General features: G+C 40.1%; 1 protein-coding gene and 1 pseudogene across 4 annotated transcripts in view; one reads left to right on the forward strand and one right to left on the reverse strand.

Annotated features, from left to right (window-relative positions):
- The window catches only part of PHKB (phosphorylase kinase regulatory subunit beta), a 240,443-nt gene that overhangs the window by 99,958 nt on the left and 122,309 nt on the right, over positions 1–18,176 (forward strand). The window lies entirely within an intron of this gene.
- Positions 1,738–17,386, reverse strand: LOC103786279 (eukaryotic translation initiation factor 4B-like; annotated as a pseudogene).

The raw sequence follows: 18,176 nt of genomic DNA on the forward strand, positions 1-18,176 counted from the left end.
AAGCCTCTGGATAGCAATTATTTTCTCCTCTTCATTCCCTTGATGAATACACCAAGCCATTCATCATAGAGACTGGATGAAAATATACTTCCTTGGATATTCTTTCATTTAAGAATGATGTTTCCAGAAGAATGGACTCAAATTGTCCAAGTTCACTTTATCTCCAGAATTTAGTTTCTCCTTTAGGGCTCAATATGATTTTATATTTGCCAATTTTCTGAAGATACCTTCTGTTGAGTGGCCCTTTTTGGTTGCTTTTTAAAAAGGCGTATCCAGAGAGGGGTGGGTATGTTGTCATTCTCACAAACATCTGTGAGAGAAGCTCCAAAGAGCTGGCCTAGCTTTAAGGCTGGTAGAGTCATGCATAGGTTGTCCTGGCAAGTGTTAGACCCCTGCCAAAAGAAGGGCTCCTGAGAGATCGAAGGAGAGATGGAGTTCCCTGTCCCTGTGGCAGGAGCGTAATGGCTTGAGGATGGCTCATTTTAATTCTGTAAGGATGCTTGTGCCCCATGAGTGGACATGGGGCCTTTTTCATGCCAGAAGTGACCCACAGCTGGTAATCTTCAGAGCCCAAAATGTGGCCACGAAGTTCGCCATGGGCCAGCCCAAGAGAAGGGACCTCCCAGTAGAGATGTGGCCATTCCCCACTTTGTCCACATAGCTAGCTGTCCACAGGTTGTTCAGCACTATTTTATTTTTTATCTTAAAGGATTTCCTGCACTTGGTAGACAAAAGCAACAAATTGCTGAACAAAAAGAGATGCAGCTTCTGCCTCCTCCAGCCTCTGTTGAGTTGAGAATCAGCAGGGTAAGATCAGCACCCTCCAGTGATGTGGTTTTGTCATTGTGGGTGTCCATCTTGGAAAAAGGACTTTGCCTTAGTTAAAAATACATTATTGCTTAAACATGCTAACAGTCATCTGAACCTTCAGTGAGTTGTAAACTTCTTGCTGATGGAAGGTCTTGCCTCAGTCTTGATGGCTGCTGACTGATCAGGCTGGTGGTTGCTGAAGATTGGAATGGCTGTGACACTTTCTCAAAATAAGACAACAATGAAGTTTGCCACATTGAAGGACTCTTCCTTTCACAATAGATTTCTCTGTAACACATGATGCTGTTTGATAGCATTATACCCACATTAGAACTTTTCTCAAAATCAGAGTCAGTCCTCCCAAACCCTGCCACTGCTTTATCAGCTAAGTATGTGAAGCATTCTAAATCCTTTGTTGTCAACTCAATAATATTCACAGCTCTTTACCAGGAGTAAATTTCATCTCAAGAACCACTTTCTTTGCTCATCCATAAGAATCAATTCCTCATCCATTCAAGTTTTATCTTGAGTTTACAGGAATTTAGTCTCATGTTATGGTCCACTTCTAATTCTAGTTCTTTTGCTATTTCCACCACATCTGCTCACTCTTCTTCCATTGAAGTCTTGAACTCCTCACACTTATCCATGACATTTGGAATCAGCTTCTTCCAAACTCCTGTTAATATTGACATTTTGACTTCCTCTCATGAATCTTGAATGTTCTTAGTGGCATCTAGAATGGCGAGTCCTTCCCTGATTTTCAGTTTACTTTGCTCAAATCCATCAGAGGAATCACTATCTATGGCAGCTGTTGCCTTGCAAGACATTTCTTAAATAATAAAACTTGAAAGTAAAATTAATCATTGATCCATGGAACTGCAGAATGAATGTTGTGTTAGTAGAAATGAAAACATTTATCTCCTTGTGCATCTCCATTAGAGCTCTTGGATAACCAGGTATATTGTCAATAAGTAGTAATATTTTCAAGGGAATCATTTATTTCTGAGCATCAGATCTTACCAGAGGGCTTAAAATATTCAGGAAACCATGCTGTAAAAAGATGTGCTGTCATTCAGACTTTGTTGTTCCATTTCTAGAGCATAGAGTAGGTTTAACATTCTTTCTTAGTATTTGAACCCTACTTTCTTTTTTTCTTTTTCTTTTTAAAATTGTATTTCTATTTAGGGATACAAATGGTTTTTGGTTACATGGATGAATTTTATACTGAGGAAGTCTGGGCGTTAAGGGTACCCATCACCCAAATAATGTACATTGTACTCAGTATGTAATTATTTATCCCTCAGCCCCCTCTCACCCTCCAGTCTTCTGAACCTCCAGTGTCCCCTATACCATTCTGTATGCCTTTGTGTACCCTTCACTTAGCTCCCACTTGCAAGGGAGAAGATGTGGCATTTGGTTTTTCATTCCTGAGATACTTCACCTAGGATAAGGCCCCCAATTGCATCCACATTGCTGCAAAAGACATTATTTCATTCTTTTTTTCTTTTTTTTGGCTGAGTAGCAATCCATGGTGTGTGTGTGTGTGTGTGTGTGTGTGTGTGTGTGTGTGTGTGTATGTCACATTTTTTTTTAATCCACTTATGGGTTGATAGGCACTTAAGTTGATTCTATGTCTTTATAATTTTGAATTATGCTGTGATAAATATACACATGCAGGTATCTTTTTTATATAATGACTTTTTTTCCTTTGGTAGATACCCAGTAGTGGGATTGCTGGATTGAATGGTAGATCTACTTTTAGTTCTTGGAGAAATTTCCATACTGTCTTTCATAAATATCGTACTAACTTTCATTCCCATCAATAGTGTATAAGTGTTCCCTTTTCACTGCATCCACACCAACATCTGTTGTTTTTTGACTTTTTAATAATGGTAATTCTGGCTGGAGTAAGGAGGTATCTCACTGTGGTTTTAATATGCATTTCCCTGATGATTACTGACATTAGTGGCATTTTTTTCATGTTGGTTGGCCATTTGTGTATCTTTTGAGAAATGTCTGCTCTTGTCATTTGCCCACTTTTTAATGGGATTTTTTCCTTTCTTGCTGATTTGCTTGAGTTCCTTATGGACTCTGTAGATACCCTGTAGTGGGATTGCTGGATCCATTGGTGGTTTAGTTACATGTCATTTACAAGTTTTTGTTACATTTGCTTTTGGGGTCTTAGTCATAAGTTCTTTGCCTAGGCCAGTGTCCAGAAGAGTTTTTCCAGGTTTTCTTCTAGAATTTTTATGATTTCGGGTTTTAGACTTATGTCTTTAATCCATCTTGAGTTAATTTTTGTATATAGTGAAAGATAGGAATCCATTTTCATTCTTTGCATGTTGTTGTTCAATTTTCCCAGCACCATTTATTGAATGGAGTATTCTTTCCCCAGTGTGTGTTTTTATGTGCTTTGCTAAAGATGAGTTGGTTTTAGGTATTTGGCTTATTTCTGGGCTGTTTATTCTGTTCCATTGGTCTGTGTGTCTTTTTTTTTTTTTCCCAGGAGATGGTGAGTTTTATTTTGTCTTGTCTGGATAGAGGTTTGATTTGCTCTCGAATGTTCCAGGGTGCAGAGAAAGTAGGAGAAAGCACAGGATGTTGAGGTCTATTTGGTGTAATCTCCCTCGTTTTCATTTTCACCATCAACGGAGACAGCAGCATACTTGCTTGCAGAACTGAACTTGGAAGCTAGATTATCCTTGGGTTTATATGGCTCAGGTGCAGATCTGGACTCTTGATCCTTTTTGCCATCTTTCCTATCTGACTCCGTCCAGTGGTCTTTGTTCCCTCTGTCTCCTGGACCATGGCTAGAGTTCCCAGTTTGGCCTTTGGGGACATTCATCCCATCTACTTTATTTTCATCTTTTCTTGCTGTTCCTTCCTCAGATGGTTGAGCTGGAGCTACTTTTCCCCCACCACTTGTAGGGATTGCTGCTCTGTATCTGAGCTCTGTGATAGAGCAGGAGGGTTAGAACTTCACTTCACCCAAGCATTCTCCTTTGGTGGAGGGGCTGGCATTACCTTTAGGGGCTGATCAGGTTTGGGAGTTTTAGAAGTTGGAGAGTGACAGTCTTCCTCCTTATTGAGTGTTTCATTTTCTAAAGACTTCTCACTCTCCCTCGTGCATTTCTGCCGGATGTGGCAGAGGTCCCGGTCTGTGATGACTCACTTCCTGTCCTCGACCGTTCCTGTTCCTGAGTTTCTTCACTTTGCCAGCTTGGATGTCTCTCCCGAGGCCATCGTTCTAGTTTTGGCTCATCCAGCTGATGCTGCAACTTCTCTTGTTCCTTCTGTAGCTGTTCTACTTCTCTTTCTCTAGCAGATGTGTCAATGGGCTTTGTCCCTCCAAAGATAGAAGCAGCTTGACTGGACTGGGAGGTAGTAGCAGAGGAATCATCTTCCTTAGGAGTACTCTGAGGCTTTAGATTCAGTTTGGGTCTTTGTGGGGGACCTCTATCATCATGCCTATAATCATCCCAAGAGTAATCATCTCTGGAGCTCTATGACCGATCATCCCGTCTGTTGGATCAGTCTTCATCACAGTCCCCACCTCCTCTGTAGTCATCATCCCTGTGGTACCCACTGCCAAATGCTTTTCTGCCATTGCCTATCTGGGAATCATAGCCTCTATCATAGTCTCTGCTGCCTTGGTCATCATAGCGATCCCAGTCGCCATATCAATCCATATCCCTGCGTGGGCCATCCCAATACTCATCACAATACCAATCTGAATCATAACGATCTTGATACTTGTCTCCAAAGCTATCATCACCTCTTCTAGGTGAGTAGTCATCAAAGCTGTCTGTGGCAGGACGAGCCCTTCAGTCTGTATCTGTTTTGTCATAATCCCAATTTCTATCACAGCCAGAAGAACGATCATTCCTGTCTTTATCCTGTGCTTGATCAGCAACGTCCACTCAGATTCTCCTGTTACCTAGAGACTCTTCATTGAGACTCAGGGCACTGAGCAGGGAATCCAGGTCCTCAAATTCAGCATAACCAAAACCTTTCAGCTTCTCTGGATTGCTGGGTTCACGTGGTAAAAGCACTGCACTGATATTTAGTCTCTAAAGAATTCCTTAATGCACTCTTCTGTCACATCATAGGATAGGTTCCCTAGAAAATTAATGTAGGGTGACAATTTGGGAAGATGGCTCCAGTCGATATTGGGTTCTCAAGCAGCCCCTGGAGCAGTGGGAAGGATGGAACGGTCAATTGGAGGTGCCCTATACACATCTTCATCATTACTGTTCCAAGTTGTTGAAATATCTCCTTCCAGGTCATCTGTTTCATGAGCCCAGCTGACTGGTTTGGAAACATAGGTGCTTCCTCCACCAGTCGCCCGCATCCTCAGCCAGAGAGTCTGTTAGGGAGAGAGTCTTCCCCTTCTTATTCTTCTTTTTTGCTTAGTTCTTGAAGGTCAATAATGGGTCACACTGGAAACTGGTATTGTTGAGGCTGCCATGTTGGGAGAGGCTTTGTGTGTCTATTTTTGTACTGTTTTAGTTACTATAGCCTTGTAGTATAATTTTAAGTCAGGTAATGTGATGTCTCCAGATTTCTTCTTTTTGCTTTGGATTACTTTGACTATTCAGGATGGTTTTTTGGTTGCATATGAACCTTAGGATTGTTTTTTTCTAAATCTGTGAAAAAATGACCTTAGTATTTTGATAGGAGTTGCATTGAATCTATAGATTGCTTTGGGCAGTATTGTCAGTTTCACAATATTGATTCTTCCAATCCCTGAGCATGGCATGTTTTTCCATTTGTGTCATCTTTGATTTCTTTCGTCACTGTTTTGTAGTTCTTTTTTTTTTTCTTTGCAACTATTGTAAATGGGATTGAGTTATTGATTTGATTCTCAGCTTGTTCGTTATTGATACATGGCAGTGCTATGGATTTGTGTACTTTGATTTTGTAACCTGAGACATTACTGAATTTATAAAATCTGGGAGTCTTTTAGAGGAGTCTTTAGAGTTTTCTAGGTGTAAAATCAGAGATATAAAAAGAGATAGTTTGACTTCCTCTTTTTCCATTTACATGCCCTTTATTTCTTTCTTTTGCCTGATTGCTCTGGCTAGGACTTCCAGTGCTATGTTGAATGGAAGTGATGAAAGCAGGCATTCTTGTCTTTTTCTAGTTCTTAGGGGGAAAGGCTTTCACCTTCTCCCTATTCAATATCATGTTGGCTGTGGATTTGTCTTATTTTGGCTTTTGTAATTTTAAGGTATATTTCTTCTATGCCTAGTTTGTTCAAGGTTTTTATCATGAAGGGATGCTGGATTTTATCAAATGCTTTTTCTGCATCTTTTAAAATAATCGTATGGTTTCTGTTTTTTATTCTGTTTATGTGATGAATCAATTTATTGACTTGCATTTGTTGAACCATCCTTGTATCCTTGGGATGAAGCCCAGTTGATCAGGTTGAATTATCTTTTCAACGCGCTGTTGGATTCAGTTTGCTAGTATTTTATTGAGGCTTTTTGCATCTGTATTTATTAGGAATGTTGGTCTGTATTTCTTTTTTGTTGTTGTTATGTCCTTTCCTTGCTTTGGTATCAGGGTGATACCGACTTTGTAGAATGAGTGAGGGAATCCTGCTCTGTCTTTTGGAATAGTTTTACTAGGATTGGTACCAGTTCTTTGAAATGTCTGGTAGAATTCAGCTGTGAATATGTCTGATCCTAGTCTTTATCTTGTTGGGAGATGTTTTGTTACCGATTCAATCTCACTCCTTGTTACTGATCAGCTCAAGATTTCTTTATCTTTTTGATTCAAGCTTAGGAGGTTGTGTGTTTCTAGGAATCTATCCATTTCCTGTAGATTTTCTAGCTTGTGCACATAGAAGTGTTCATAGTAGTCTTGCATGATCTTTTGTATTTCTGCAGTATCAGTTATAATGTCTGCATTTTCATTTCTGATTCAGCTTGTTTGAATCTTCTCTCTTCTTTTCTTGATTAGCTAGTGGTCTGTCATTTTTGTTTATGTTTTCAAAGAACCAACCTGTTGTTTCATTGATCTTTTGTATTGTCTTTTGGTTTCAATTTCATTTAGTTCTACTCTGATCTCTCTTGTTTTTCTTCTGCTAGCTTTGGGTTTGGTTTGTTGTTTCTCTGGTTTCTTGAGGTGTGACATTATGTTGCCAGTCTTTGATCTTTCTGTCTTTTTGATGTAGGCATTTAGCATTATAAACTTTTCTCATAGCGCTGCTTTTGCTGTATCCCAGGAATTTGGGTAACTTGTGTCACTGTTATTATTCATTTCAAAATTTTTTAAAATTTCATCTTGATTATATTGTTGACTCAAAAATCATTCAGGAGCATATGGTTTAATTTTCATGTATTTGTATAGTTTTGAGAGTTCCCCTTAGAATTAATTTCTAGTTTTGTTCTGCTGTAGTCTAAGAAGATACTTGGTATGATTTTGATTTTTTAAATTTATTGCGATTTGTGTTGTGTCCTGTTATATGGTCTATCTTGGAAAATGTTCCATGTGCTGATGAGAATGTATACCCTGCAGTTTTCAGGTAGAATGTTCTGTGAATGTCTGTTAGGTCCATTTGTTTTAGAGTCCAGTTTATGTCCAGTGTTTCTTTGTTGACATTCTACCTCAGTGATCTATGTAGTGCTGTCAATGAAGTGTTGAAGTCTCTTACTATTATTGTCTTGCTGTCTACCTCTCTTCTTAGGTCTAGCAGAATTTGTTTGATGACTATGGGTGCTCCAGTGTTAGCTGCATATGTATTTAGAATTATTATATCTTCTTGTTGAATTGTTCTGTTATAATATAATGACTTTCTTTGTCTTTTTATTTAAAGTCTGTTTTTTCTCGTATAAAATAGCTACTCCTGCTCTCTTTTGGTGTCCATTCATGTGTAATATATTTTTTTCCATATCTTTCCTTGACTCTACAAGAATCTTTATATGGGTTAGATGGGTCTCTTGAAGGCAGCAGATGTTTGGTCTGTGTTTTTTAAAATCCATTCTGCCAATCTGTATCTTTTAAGTGGGGCATTACACCATTTACATTCGAAAATAGTATTGATATGGAGCTACTCTTGCAGTCATCATATTGATTGTTACCTAGTTGCTTTGTTTTCTTTACTGTGTTATTGTTATAAGCCCTTTCATTTATGTATGTGTCTATATATGTATTTATTTGTTGGGATGGAGTCACTCTGTCACCCAGGCTGGAGTGCAGTGACATGATCTTGGCTCACTACAACCTCTGCCTCCCAGGCTTAAGCGATCCTCCTACCTCAGCCTCCCCAGTAGCTGGGACTTACAGGTGCACGCCACCACGCCTGGCTAATTTTTGTATTTTTAGTAAAGACGATGTTTCACCCATGTTGACCAGGCTGGTCTTGAACTTCTGACCTCAAGTGATCCACCTGCCTCGGCCTCCCAAAGTGCTGATATTACAGGCATGAGCCACCATGCCTGGCCTAGCCCTTTCATTTAGATGTTTAGAACTCCATTGAGCATTTCTTATAGAGCTGGCCTACTGGTGACGGATTCCCTCAGCATGTGCTTTTCTTTGAAAGCTTTATTTTGCCTTCATTTCTTAAACTTAGTTTTGCTCTGTGCAGAATTCTTGTCTGACAGCTCTTCTGTTTGAGGAGACTAAAGATAGGACCTGAATCCCTTCTGCCTTACAAGATTTCAGCTGAGAAGTTAGTCTGATAGTTTTTCCTTTATCATTTATTTGATGCTTTTATCTCACTGCCCTTAGAATTCTTGCCTTTGCATTGGCTTTAGATAGCCTGATGACCATATGCCTTGGTGATCTCCTTTTTTCAATGAATCTCCCAGGAGTTTTTTGAGCTTCTGGTATTTGGATGTCTAAATCTCTAGCAAGATTAGGAAAGTTTTTGTCAATTATTCCTTGAAGTAGGTTTTCTGAACTTTTTGCTTTTTCTTCTCCCTGAGGAACAACTTTGATTCTTAGATTTGGATGCTTTACATGGTCCCGTATTTCTTGGAGATTTTGTTTGTTTCTTTGTATTCTTTTTCCTTAATTTTTGTCTGACTGGTTTAATTTGAAAGCGTTGCCTTCAGACTCTGAAATTCTTTCTTCTACTTGATCTAGTCTGTTGTTAAAAATTTCCACTGCATTTTGTAACTCCCTAAATGAGTCCTTCATTTCCAGAAGTTGTTTGTTTTTTTTAATATCGACCTCTCTAGAAAATTTCATTCATATCCTGTATTTCTTTTTATTTCTTTATATTGGTTTTCAACTTTCTCTTGGATCTCATTGAGTAACTTTATAATGAATATTTTGACTTCTTTATCTGGTATTTCAAAGATTTAATTTTGTTTTGGATCCATTGCTGGAGAGTTAGTATGTATTGGGGAGGGGGTGGTATTGTAAATAAAACTGTTTTTTCATATTGCCAGAATTATTTTTCTGGTTTCTTCCCATCTGGATAAACTATTTCTTCTTATTATTATTGAATTTACTTTTGATTTGACTGGGTTCTTTTTTTTCCCCCTGTTAAGGATGTGACTTTAATGTGTATCATTTGTAATCACCTAGCTTCAGCTCTGGGTGCTTTCAGTGGCAAAGTCTCTGTTGAGTTTCTTGGTTATAGAGAATCTGTGTGTGATGGCTTTCTCAGGTGCTGGTTTTAGTAACAGTGTACTTAGTATGTGGGAAGGTTCACTGTCTCCTGTGGGTCCAGAGTGGCAGAGGTCTCAGGAAGCTTATCTTGTTCCCCAGTAGTGTGCACTACTCTCCTCCCCAAGTCTTTTTTTCACTAGGGTAGAATAGTTCAGCCTTTAGGCCAGTAGGAGGCGCCCATGGGTGAAAACCAGCTGCAGCTGAAGCAGGTGGTGGGTATATGCAGTACCCCAGTGGTGGACAAAAGTCTCAACCTTGACAGAGGCAGCTGGGGGCGGGGGGCTCCCAGTGAAATGCACTGAGGTCTTCACTGTGGGAGGGGAGGGAGCCACCTCAGCTTCACTACCAGGCCAGCAGGAAAGCAACCTCCCTGTCGTCCCCCCTCATCCCTATATTCTGGATATTTAGATCAGACAAGCACCTCTGTCCATCTGCAGGAACACTGACATTCCATATCCAGAGACAGTGGGACTCTATCTCTCATGAAAGCCTGAGCCCAGAGGGCACTCCTCCCAAGGTGATGCAGTCACCCCAAAGTGCTTGAGAAAGGTCCTCCATAGGTCTACTCTCACTGAGCTCCTGTGGGAGAAGCCCCAGCTGTATCTGCGTTGTTGAACAAGAGGGAGAGAAGCCCCTTCACAAGTACCGGGGCTCCTCCACTGCTAGAGTAGAACCTTAGTCTTTCCCCACGGAGCCCAGTCCTGCACCTGTTCCTCTGCTGAAAGAAACTTCCCATAGGCAGGAAGTTGTGGTACTCAAGGTTCATACTTTGGTTTCTTTTGTCCCAAGGAGTGTTCCCTTTGTGTGGTGCACTCCCCGTTCCCATGGGAATGGTGATCTGTGCGGGCCAGACTACTGTGAATCTGGCTGCTTATCTGGGTATAGCCGCCTCAGGGACTGCCACAATCCAGGCCTGTGCTGGAGAATCTTGGCAAGGGATATAGTCGTGGGGAAGACACAAGGGCTGAAGGTCCTCAAGCAAAACAAATGATCACAATGGGTGCACACCCAGTATGTTGCCTGCTACTACAGCTCAGGACCAGAGGGAAAGGGAGGGGACTTTGTGTGAGCAAGGACCCAAGAAGTCCCCAGATTGCAGCCCACTCCAGCATTTGGACTCATGAGGGCAGCGAAGCTCTCCTTGAGTTTGGATACCAGCAGTCAAAGGTTAGAGAATACCCTTTCCACAGAATACTTGAGTCTCTCAGGGTTTGATACTCTTCCAGCTTCTTGTTACTTTCTCTTGTGTGCGTGTTGTGGATTCTTCCAGTGAATTCTCCAATGGACTCCAGCCCTCTCCCTGTAACACTCTATTTGGGATGTGACTATTTATTTATGATTTTGTTTCTTTCTTCTGAGGTGAATTGGTTACTAGCATCTATAGTCAACCATCTGGAGAAGCTCTGGAGAAGCTCTTTAGTGCTTCAGGCTATGGACAGGTCTGAGGGATGTGTAATGGTTTGGTCCCCACTCTTAGCTCCAGAGATGGGTGATGTTGGGTGGAGCTGGGCAAGGCTGACCTGTCCTCTCATCTCATAAGGGCAGGTTCAAGCACCAACTCTGATGGTGGCAGTAGGGGAGTGGCATAGACTCTGTAAGATTTCCTTGGTTATAAGTAGCCTTAGTGCAGTGACTTTCTCAATTGTCAGATGTAGTAGTAATGTACTGGGTACATGAACAGGCCCAAGGCCTCCTGAGCAGCCTGATTGGTGTGAGTAATAGTGTTAGCTGAGGTCATGCAAAAGTTTTCTCCTTCCTGAGCACCGTGTTATGATGTTAGCAGACATTGTAGAGGGCTGTGTCAGTTGACCTCCAACTACAATTTAGGGACTTGTTGAGGCCATTATCTTGCTCATACAAGGTCCTTTCCCTTTCTGCCTGATCCTAAGCTGTAGGAGTGGGCACCATACTGGATGCGTACCCATTGCAGAAGTTTGTTCTGCTCAAGTACCTTCAACCCTTGTGTCTTCTCATCACTAGATCCCTTGTAAACAGCCCCCAATACCAGACTGGCTTGAGACAGCTGCACAGGATAGACAAATTCAGAGGAGCAGTAGGATTCACAGTGAAGTGGCACTAGCAGGAGAGAGCCAGCTGCAGTGGTGGCCTTGGGAAACACTCATATCCCAGGCAATGGGCAGGGTCATGGAACTCCCTAAAGTCCCTGTCTGTGGTGTTAGGCTAGGGGCATAGCCTGTGGGGCCTGGATCAGGCAAGTCCTCACTCTGGCTCACCAGGTGTGGACTCAGGCTGTGACCCCAGTGGCGATCCGAGGGCAGTTCCCTGGCCACTGGGGTAATGCTCCACAGAGGAGCGGAACTGCCTCTGTTGCATAAAAGAATCCTCAGGGAGGGGAGAGGGGTAACAGGCAGCAGTGAGACCCACCCAGCTCTCACTTTCTTAACACATTGGGTCTCACACTCACAGACTTCTGGCAACAGCTGGGTCCCAGGCAGTCTGCCCTCAGCATGCAAAACTGCCCCCGGTTGTAAGTCCTCCTGCCCAAGACAAAGACCAAGGCTTCCAGGCCACACCCCTCCCAGTTTGCCTGCAAAGCAGGGGCTCCCAGCACCTGCCTCTGTGGCAAAAGCCTGCTTCCTGCTCACCTCTAATTTCTGATCAATGGGGTTTATACCCACAGTAGATTAGATTGCTTATTTTAGTTGGCAGCTTCTTCCAACCTGTGACCACTGTCTGAGTTAGCTGGCAGAATTCTGTGAGGTCCCTTATGAAGTAGGATCAGCAATGGCTTCCCTCCATCCCTTCTAGGGTGTGGGAGTGCACGCAAAACAATTTTTTTTTCTTTTATATGTGAAGTCTTGCTCTGTTGCCCAAGCTGGATTGCAGTGGCGTGATCTTGGCTCACTGCAACCTCCACCTCCCGGGTCCAAGCGATTCTTCTGCCTCAGCCTCCTGAGTAGCTGAGATTACAGGCATGCACCGCCACACCCAGCTAATTTTTGTATTTTTAGTAGAGACAGGGTTTCGCCATGTTGACCAGGCTGGTCTTGAACTCTTGACCTCAGGTGACCCACCCGTTTCAGCCTCCCAAAGTTCTGGGATTACAGGCATGAGCCATCACTTCTCATATGCTCCTTGTGGCTCACCAAATCAGCACCAGTGCTTGGTAGGGTTGAGACATTCCCCTGTGGCCTGGATTGCCCAGCTCCCCAGTGTCAATGTGTAATCACGGAGGCAGTCTCTCCTCTTTCACACCCTGGAGACAGATTTTCACCTGACTCACCATGTAGGTTGCCACCCACAGCTTTCAAAGTGTCTGAAGTTTCTTTCATTTTTTCTGTTGAGTTACTGTGTTTCTTCTTGAATAAAAGTTTACAGCATAAATCTCTGCACGTTATTTTGCTCTTTGCAAGTGGGTGAGGCATGCTAACAATGCCTCCAATCTGGAGCCTGGGTAGTTTATAAAGAAAAGAGGTTTATTTGGCTCACAGTTTTGCAGGCTGTATGTACAAGAAGCTCAGGACAGAAGGCTAAGTGGAGCTGGAGTATAGAAATCACATGACAAGAGAGGGAATAATAGGTGCCAGGTTCTTTTCAACAACCAGTTCTCACGGGAACTCAGACTAAGAACTCACTCAATCCCATGGGAATGACACCAAGCCATTCATGAGGATCCTGACACCTCCCACCTTGCCCCACCTCCAACATTGGGGATCAGATTTCAACATGAGACTTGGCAGGATCAAACAAACCACATTCAAATCATAGCATATGTCATCTGCAAAGAGACAGTTTCATTTCTACCTTTCTCAGCTATATTCTTTTTATTTCCTTTTCTTGCCCTATTTTACCACATAGAACTTCCAGTACTATGTTAGCCATGGTGAGAGCAGACATTTTTGTTTTGAGAGGGAGCATTCAGTTTTTCTTTCACCATCAAGTAGAGTTAGCTGTAGAAGTTTTGTAAATCAAATTGCAGAATTTATACAAATGGCCAACAAGCATGTGAAAAAATGCTCAGCATCACTAATCATCAGAGAAATGCAAATTAAAACCACAGTGATATATTGTTACACCAGTCAGAATAGCTGTTATTAAAAAGTCCAAAACTAACATATTGGAAGGGTTTGGAGAAAAGGGAACACTGATACATTGTTGGTGGGAATGTAAATTAACACAACCTCTATGGAAAACAGTATGGAGGTTTCTCGAATAACTTAAAATAGCACTACCTTTCAATCCAGTAATCCCACTACTGGATATCTACCCAAAAGAAAGGAAATTATTATATCAAAAAGATACCTGTACTCATATGTTTATCGCAGCATAATTCACAATTGCAAAGATATGAATCAACCTACGTATTCATCAACAGATGATTGGATAAAGAAAATGTATATATGTACACAAAAAAATACTGTTCAGCCATAAAATGAATGAAATCACATCTTTTATAGCAACATGGATGACACTGGAGGCTATTATCTTTAGTAAAACTAAACTAACTCAGAAAGAGAAAGTCAAATACTATATATTCTCACTTAAAAGTGGGAGCTAAATAATGTGTACACATGGACATAGAGTGTGGAATGATAGACATTGGAGCCTGGAGAGGGTGGAAGGGTGGGAAGAGTTTGAAGGATAAGAAATTACTTAATAGATACAATGAACATTATTCAGGCAATGGTTACACTAAAAGCCCAGGCCTGATGTGGTGGCTAATGCCTGTAATCCCAGCACTTTGGGAGGCTGAGACAGGCGGATCACCTGAGGTTGGGAGTTCAAGACCAGCCTGATCAACATGAAGAAACCCTGTCTCTACTAAAAATACAAAATCAGCCGGGTGTGGTGTTGCATGCCTGTAATCCCAGCTACTCAGGAGGCTGAGGCAGGAGAATCACTTGAACCCGGGAGGCAGAGGTTGTGGTGAGCCGAGATCGCGCCATTGCACTCCAGCTTGGGCAACAAGAGCGAAACTCTGTCTCAAAAAACAAAACAAAACAACAACAACCAAAAAAAACCCCAGACTTCATCACTATGCACTATTTCCATGTAACAAAACTGCACTTGTGCCCCTTAAATTTTTATAGATTAAAAGAAAGACACATCATTAAAAAAATTGTGGAATTTCCCTCTATTCCTAGTTTTCTGAGAGTTTTGTCATAAATGGATGTTGAATTTTGTTTGATGCATTTTCTGCATCAATTGATATGACCATGTTATTTTGTTTTGCTTTAGCCAGTTAACATGGTAATTATATTAATTGGGTTTTTATTATTGAACCGGCCTTGTTTCCCTGGAGTAAACCCTACTTAGTCATGGTGATAATTCAGCTTACATATTGCTGAATATTGTTTGCAAATGTGTTTTTAAGGATTTTGAATGTCAATGCTCATTTAGTTCCTCTGTATCCTTGCTGGTTTTCTGTCTAGTTGTTCTACCAATTGTTGAGAGAAAAGGAGAAAAGTGTGCAAGTATCCGACCGTAACTGTGGTTTTGTCTATTCTTTCAGTTCTATCAGTTTTATTTCACACATTTTGCAACTCTGTTTGGCGCATACACATTTAGGATTGCTATGTCTCCTTGGTGGATTGATCTTTTTTATTATGTATTATAATATCCTTCTCTGTCTCTGATAATTTTCTTTGCTCTAAAGTCTCCTTTATCTATTATTAATATAGTCACTCCTGCATTATTTTGATTGTGTGATATATCTTTTTCCATCCTTTAACTTTCAGCATGTCTATATTGTTATATTTGAGGGGACTTTTTTATAGACAATACATAGGTGAGCCATATTTTAACTCTGCAAATCTCTTTCTTTCAATTGGTGTATTTCATGCTTTTAAATTTAATTAATTTCTCATATGTTTGGGATTCAGTCTGCCATTTTCTTTTTTATTTGTCTGTTTTAATGTTATTTTTAACTGTTTTCCACCTTTTCTTAACTTAGCTGATGCCATTTTATTGATTTTTTTGTTTCTTTATTCTATTTTTCATCTTTCTGTTTTATTTTTCCTACCTTCGTGTGGGTACTTAAAGATTTTTTTAAAATCTCTTTTTGATTTATCAATAGTGATTTTGATTGTATCATTTTGTATAGCTTTTTAGTGCTTGCTGTAGGTAACACTTCAGTGTAGTGATGTCATCATTTTATTAGTTCAAATGAAGTATAGAAAACTTACTTTCATTTATGTCTTATTACCATTCTGAATTTATAATAGTTATCTTAAATATTTCCTCCATACACATTTAGAATCATATCAGTGTTATAATTTTTGCTTCAACTGTCAAAATTCAAGAGGAGAAGAAACATGTACTGTATTTACCCATATTTATGCTTACCATGTTTTTTGTTTCTTTTTGGTGTTCTGATATATGTTTTTTCCTCTTTTTAAAAAATTACCTTTCTGTTTAGAGAATGGAGTTTAGCCATTCTTTCAGGGTAGGTCTGCTGGTGATAGAATCTCTTATTTTCCTTCATCTGAGATTGTCTTGGTTTCTTCCTGATTGCTAAGTGATGTATTTACTGGTATAACTTTCTGAGTGGGTAGTTTTTTTCTTTCAATCACTGGAAACTCTTGTGCCACATCCTAGCCTTCATAGTTTCTAATAAACAATCCGTTGTCATTCTAATTATTTTTCCCCTATAGGTAATGTGTTATCTCTGGCTACTGTCAAGATTTTTTTCTTTGTCTTTAATTTTCAGAAGTTACGATGTGTCTTTGCATGGACATTTTAAAATTTATTCTGTTTGTGTTTCACTCAGCTTCTTGAATCTGTAGGTTTATGGCTCTTGCTAAGTGGGAATTTTCTGCTTTGCCCTCTGTCTCTCTCCTTTAGGAACTCAGGTGACATGAATGTTAGATACTTTGTTATGATCCCACAAATCCCTGAGGCCCTGATCATTTTTTTCCATTCTATTTTCTTTGTTTTGATCAAATTGGATAATTTCTGTTGTTCTGTCTTCCAGTTTGGTTATTCTTTCCTCTGCCTCATCATTCTGCTGTTGAGCCTATCTACTGAACTTTTTATTTACACTATTATATTTCTCAATTTTAAAAACTTTGCTGATACTTTCTGTTTCTTACTTAAGGATTTCTGGTTTTTTGATTTGTTTCAAGCATGTTCATAATTGCTTATTGAAGCACTTTTATCATGGCTGCTTTAAAATCTTTGTCAGATAATTCTAACAACTCTTTCTTCTCAATGTTAGCATCCATTGATTGTATTTTTTTCATTTGGTTTGAGATCTTTCAGTTTCCAGGTATGAGGAGTGTTTTTTGATTGACATATAGGTATTTTGGGCATAATAGTATAAGACCCTAGATCTTATTTTAACTTTCTGTTTTAGCTGTATTTTCTTATACCACTCTGGTAGAAGAAGGGGTGAGGGCACATCACCTCATTACTGCCAGGTAGGAATATAAGGCCATTATTTTTGTTGACATCCAGGTCCCCAGTAGGCCTCCACTAATACCTCCTTGGCTGGGAAATATAGAAGTGCTTCATTACTGGTTCTCATTTGGCCTCCATTTATAGGGCAGGAGAAAAGTTGTGACCTCTTGATTGGTGATGAAATGGTTTCTTATCACCTATTGGAAATGAAAGTGTTGACTTCCTTGTAGTTTTCTGACACCACCATGACTAAGAGAGTTGGGAGTTGAGCATTGTGCCTCATGATAGACTCAGGAATGTAGAAGTCTCGGTTTCTACTCAGCCTTTGCTGGAATGGATGGGGGTAGGGTAAAGTTTTTTCTGAGTGGTTATTGTCTAAAAGTTTTATTTTTGCTAGGCTGCTCTTTTCCTGTCCTTTGGCTAGAGAGACAGGCTTTTGTTGGGGATTTTTTGTATGCATGTGCTGGCATTTCTCAGTGGTTGGCTCCTTTGACTTTAAGACTGGTATAAATAAGGCAAAAAGGAAACCCAGGGCAGTTACCATAGTGTCGTTCATAGAGTCCTGAAGTTCATAGCTAGACTGCCTTCTACCCATGTTTCTAAGTCTTTTTATGTTTGTTTTATATGTAATGTCCAAGCTTCTTGGTTGTACTTAGTGAGAAGACTAGGGAAAATTATGTCTACTCCATCTTCCCATCCATGTATCTTTAAAATAAGTGTCTGACCTATTTATTGTCCTGCAATAAAAGTGATGATTTCTTAAAAACAGGTTATGAAACAACTTATAGGATGTAGATGATGATGACATGAATAGCTTAGAACAGTAGCTCTCAAACTTAAAGTGCATTCAAACACCTGGAAGGCCTTTTAACACTGATTATGGAGCCCTACTCCCAAGAAGAAATGGGAACTAGCATTTCTAACAAGTCCCCAGGTAATACTGAAGGTGCTGCTCTGGGGACCATAGTTTGATAATCTGTTTCACAGAAATGCTGAATAGATGACAGATCATTAGCTTTAAATGATATTAATGGCAAATACACTTGCTTTGAGTAAAACAAATAAAAATTTGTAATAATTAAACTGGGTATTAGATAAAAAATATTTAAAGGTAGATACTTAAAAGATGATATCATATTTTTAATGAAATGGGTCTTCCCATTTTCCAGCACTATAGTATAAGGCATTTGAGAGGCCAAAAGAGTAGGACACTAAGGGAAATAGTATTCATTTTATTATAAAGGGAAGAATATAGCAAAAAATAAGAGATAAGGTGATCAGTTGTTCTGTGAGCATAAAATAATCCCTATTTTTTGGATGTTAGGCAAGAGTGTTTGAAGGATACCTTAAGCCACACTCTGATAGTTGTATGATATGCAAGATCT

Source organism: Pan paniscus, chromosome 18, assembly GCF_029289425.2.
Source record: "Pan paniscus chromosome 18, NHGRI_mPanPan1-v2.0_pri, whole genome shotgun sequence".
Taxonomy (NCBI): domain Eukaryota; kingdom Metazoa; phylum Chordata; class Mammalia; order Primates; family Hominidae; genus Pan; species Pan paniscus.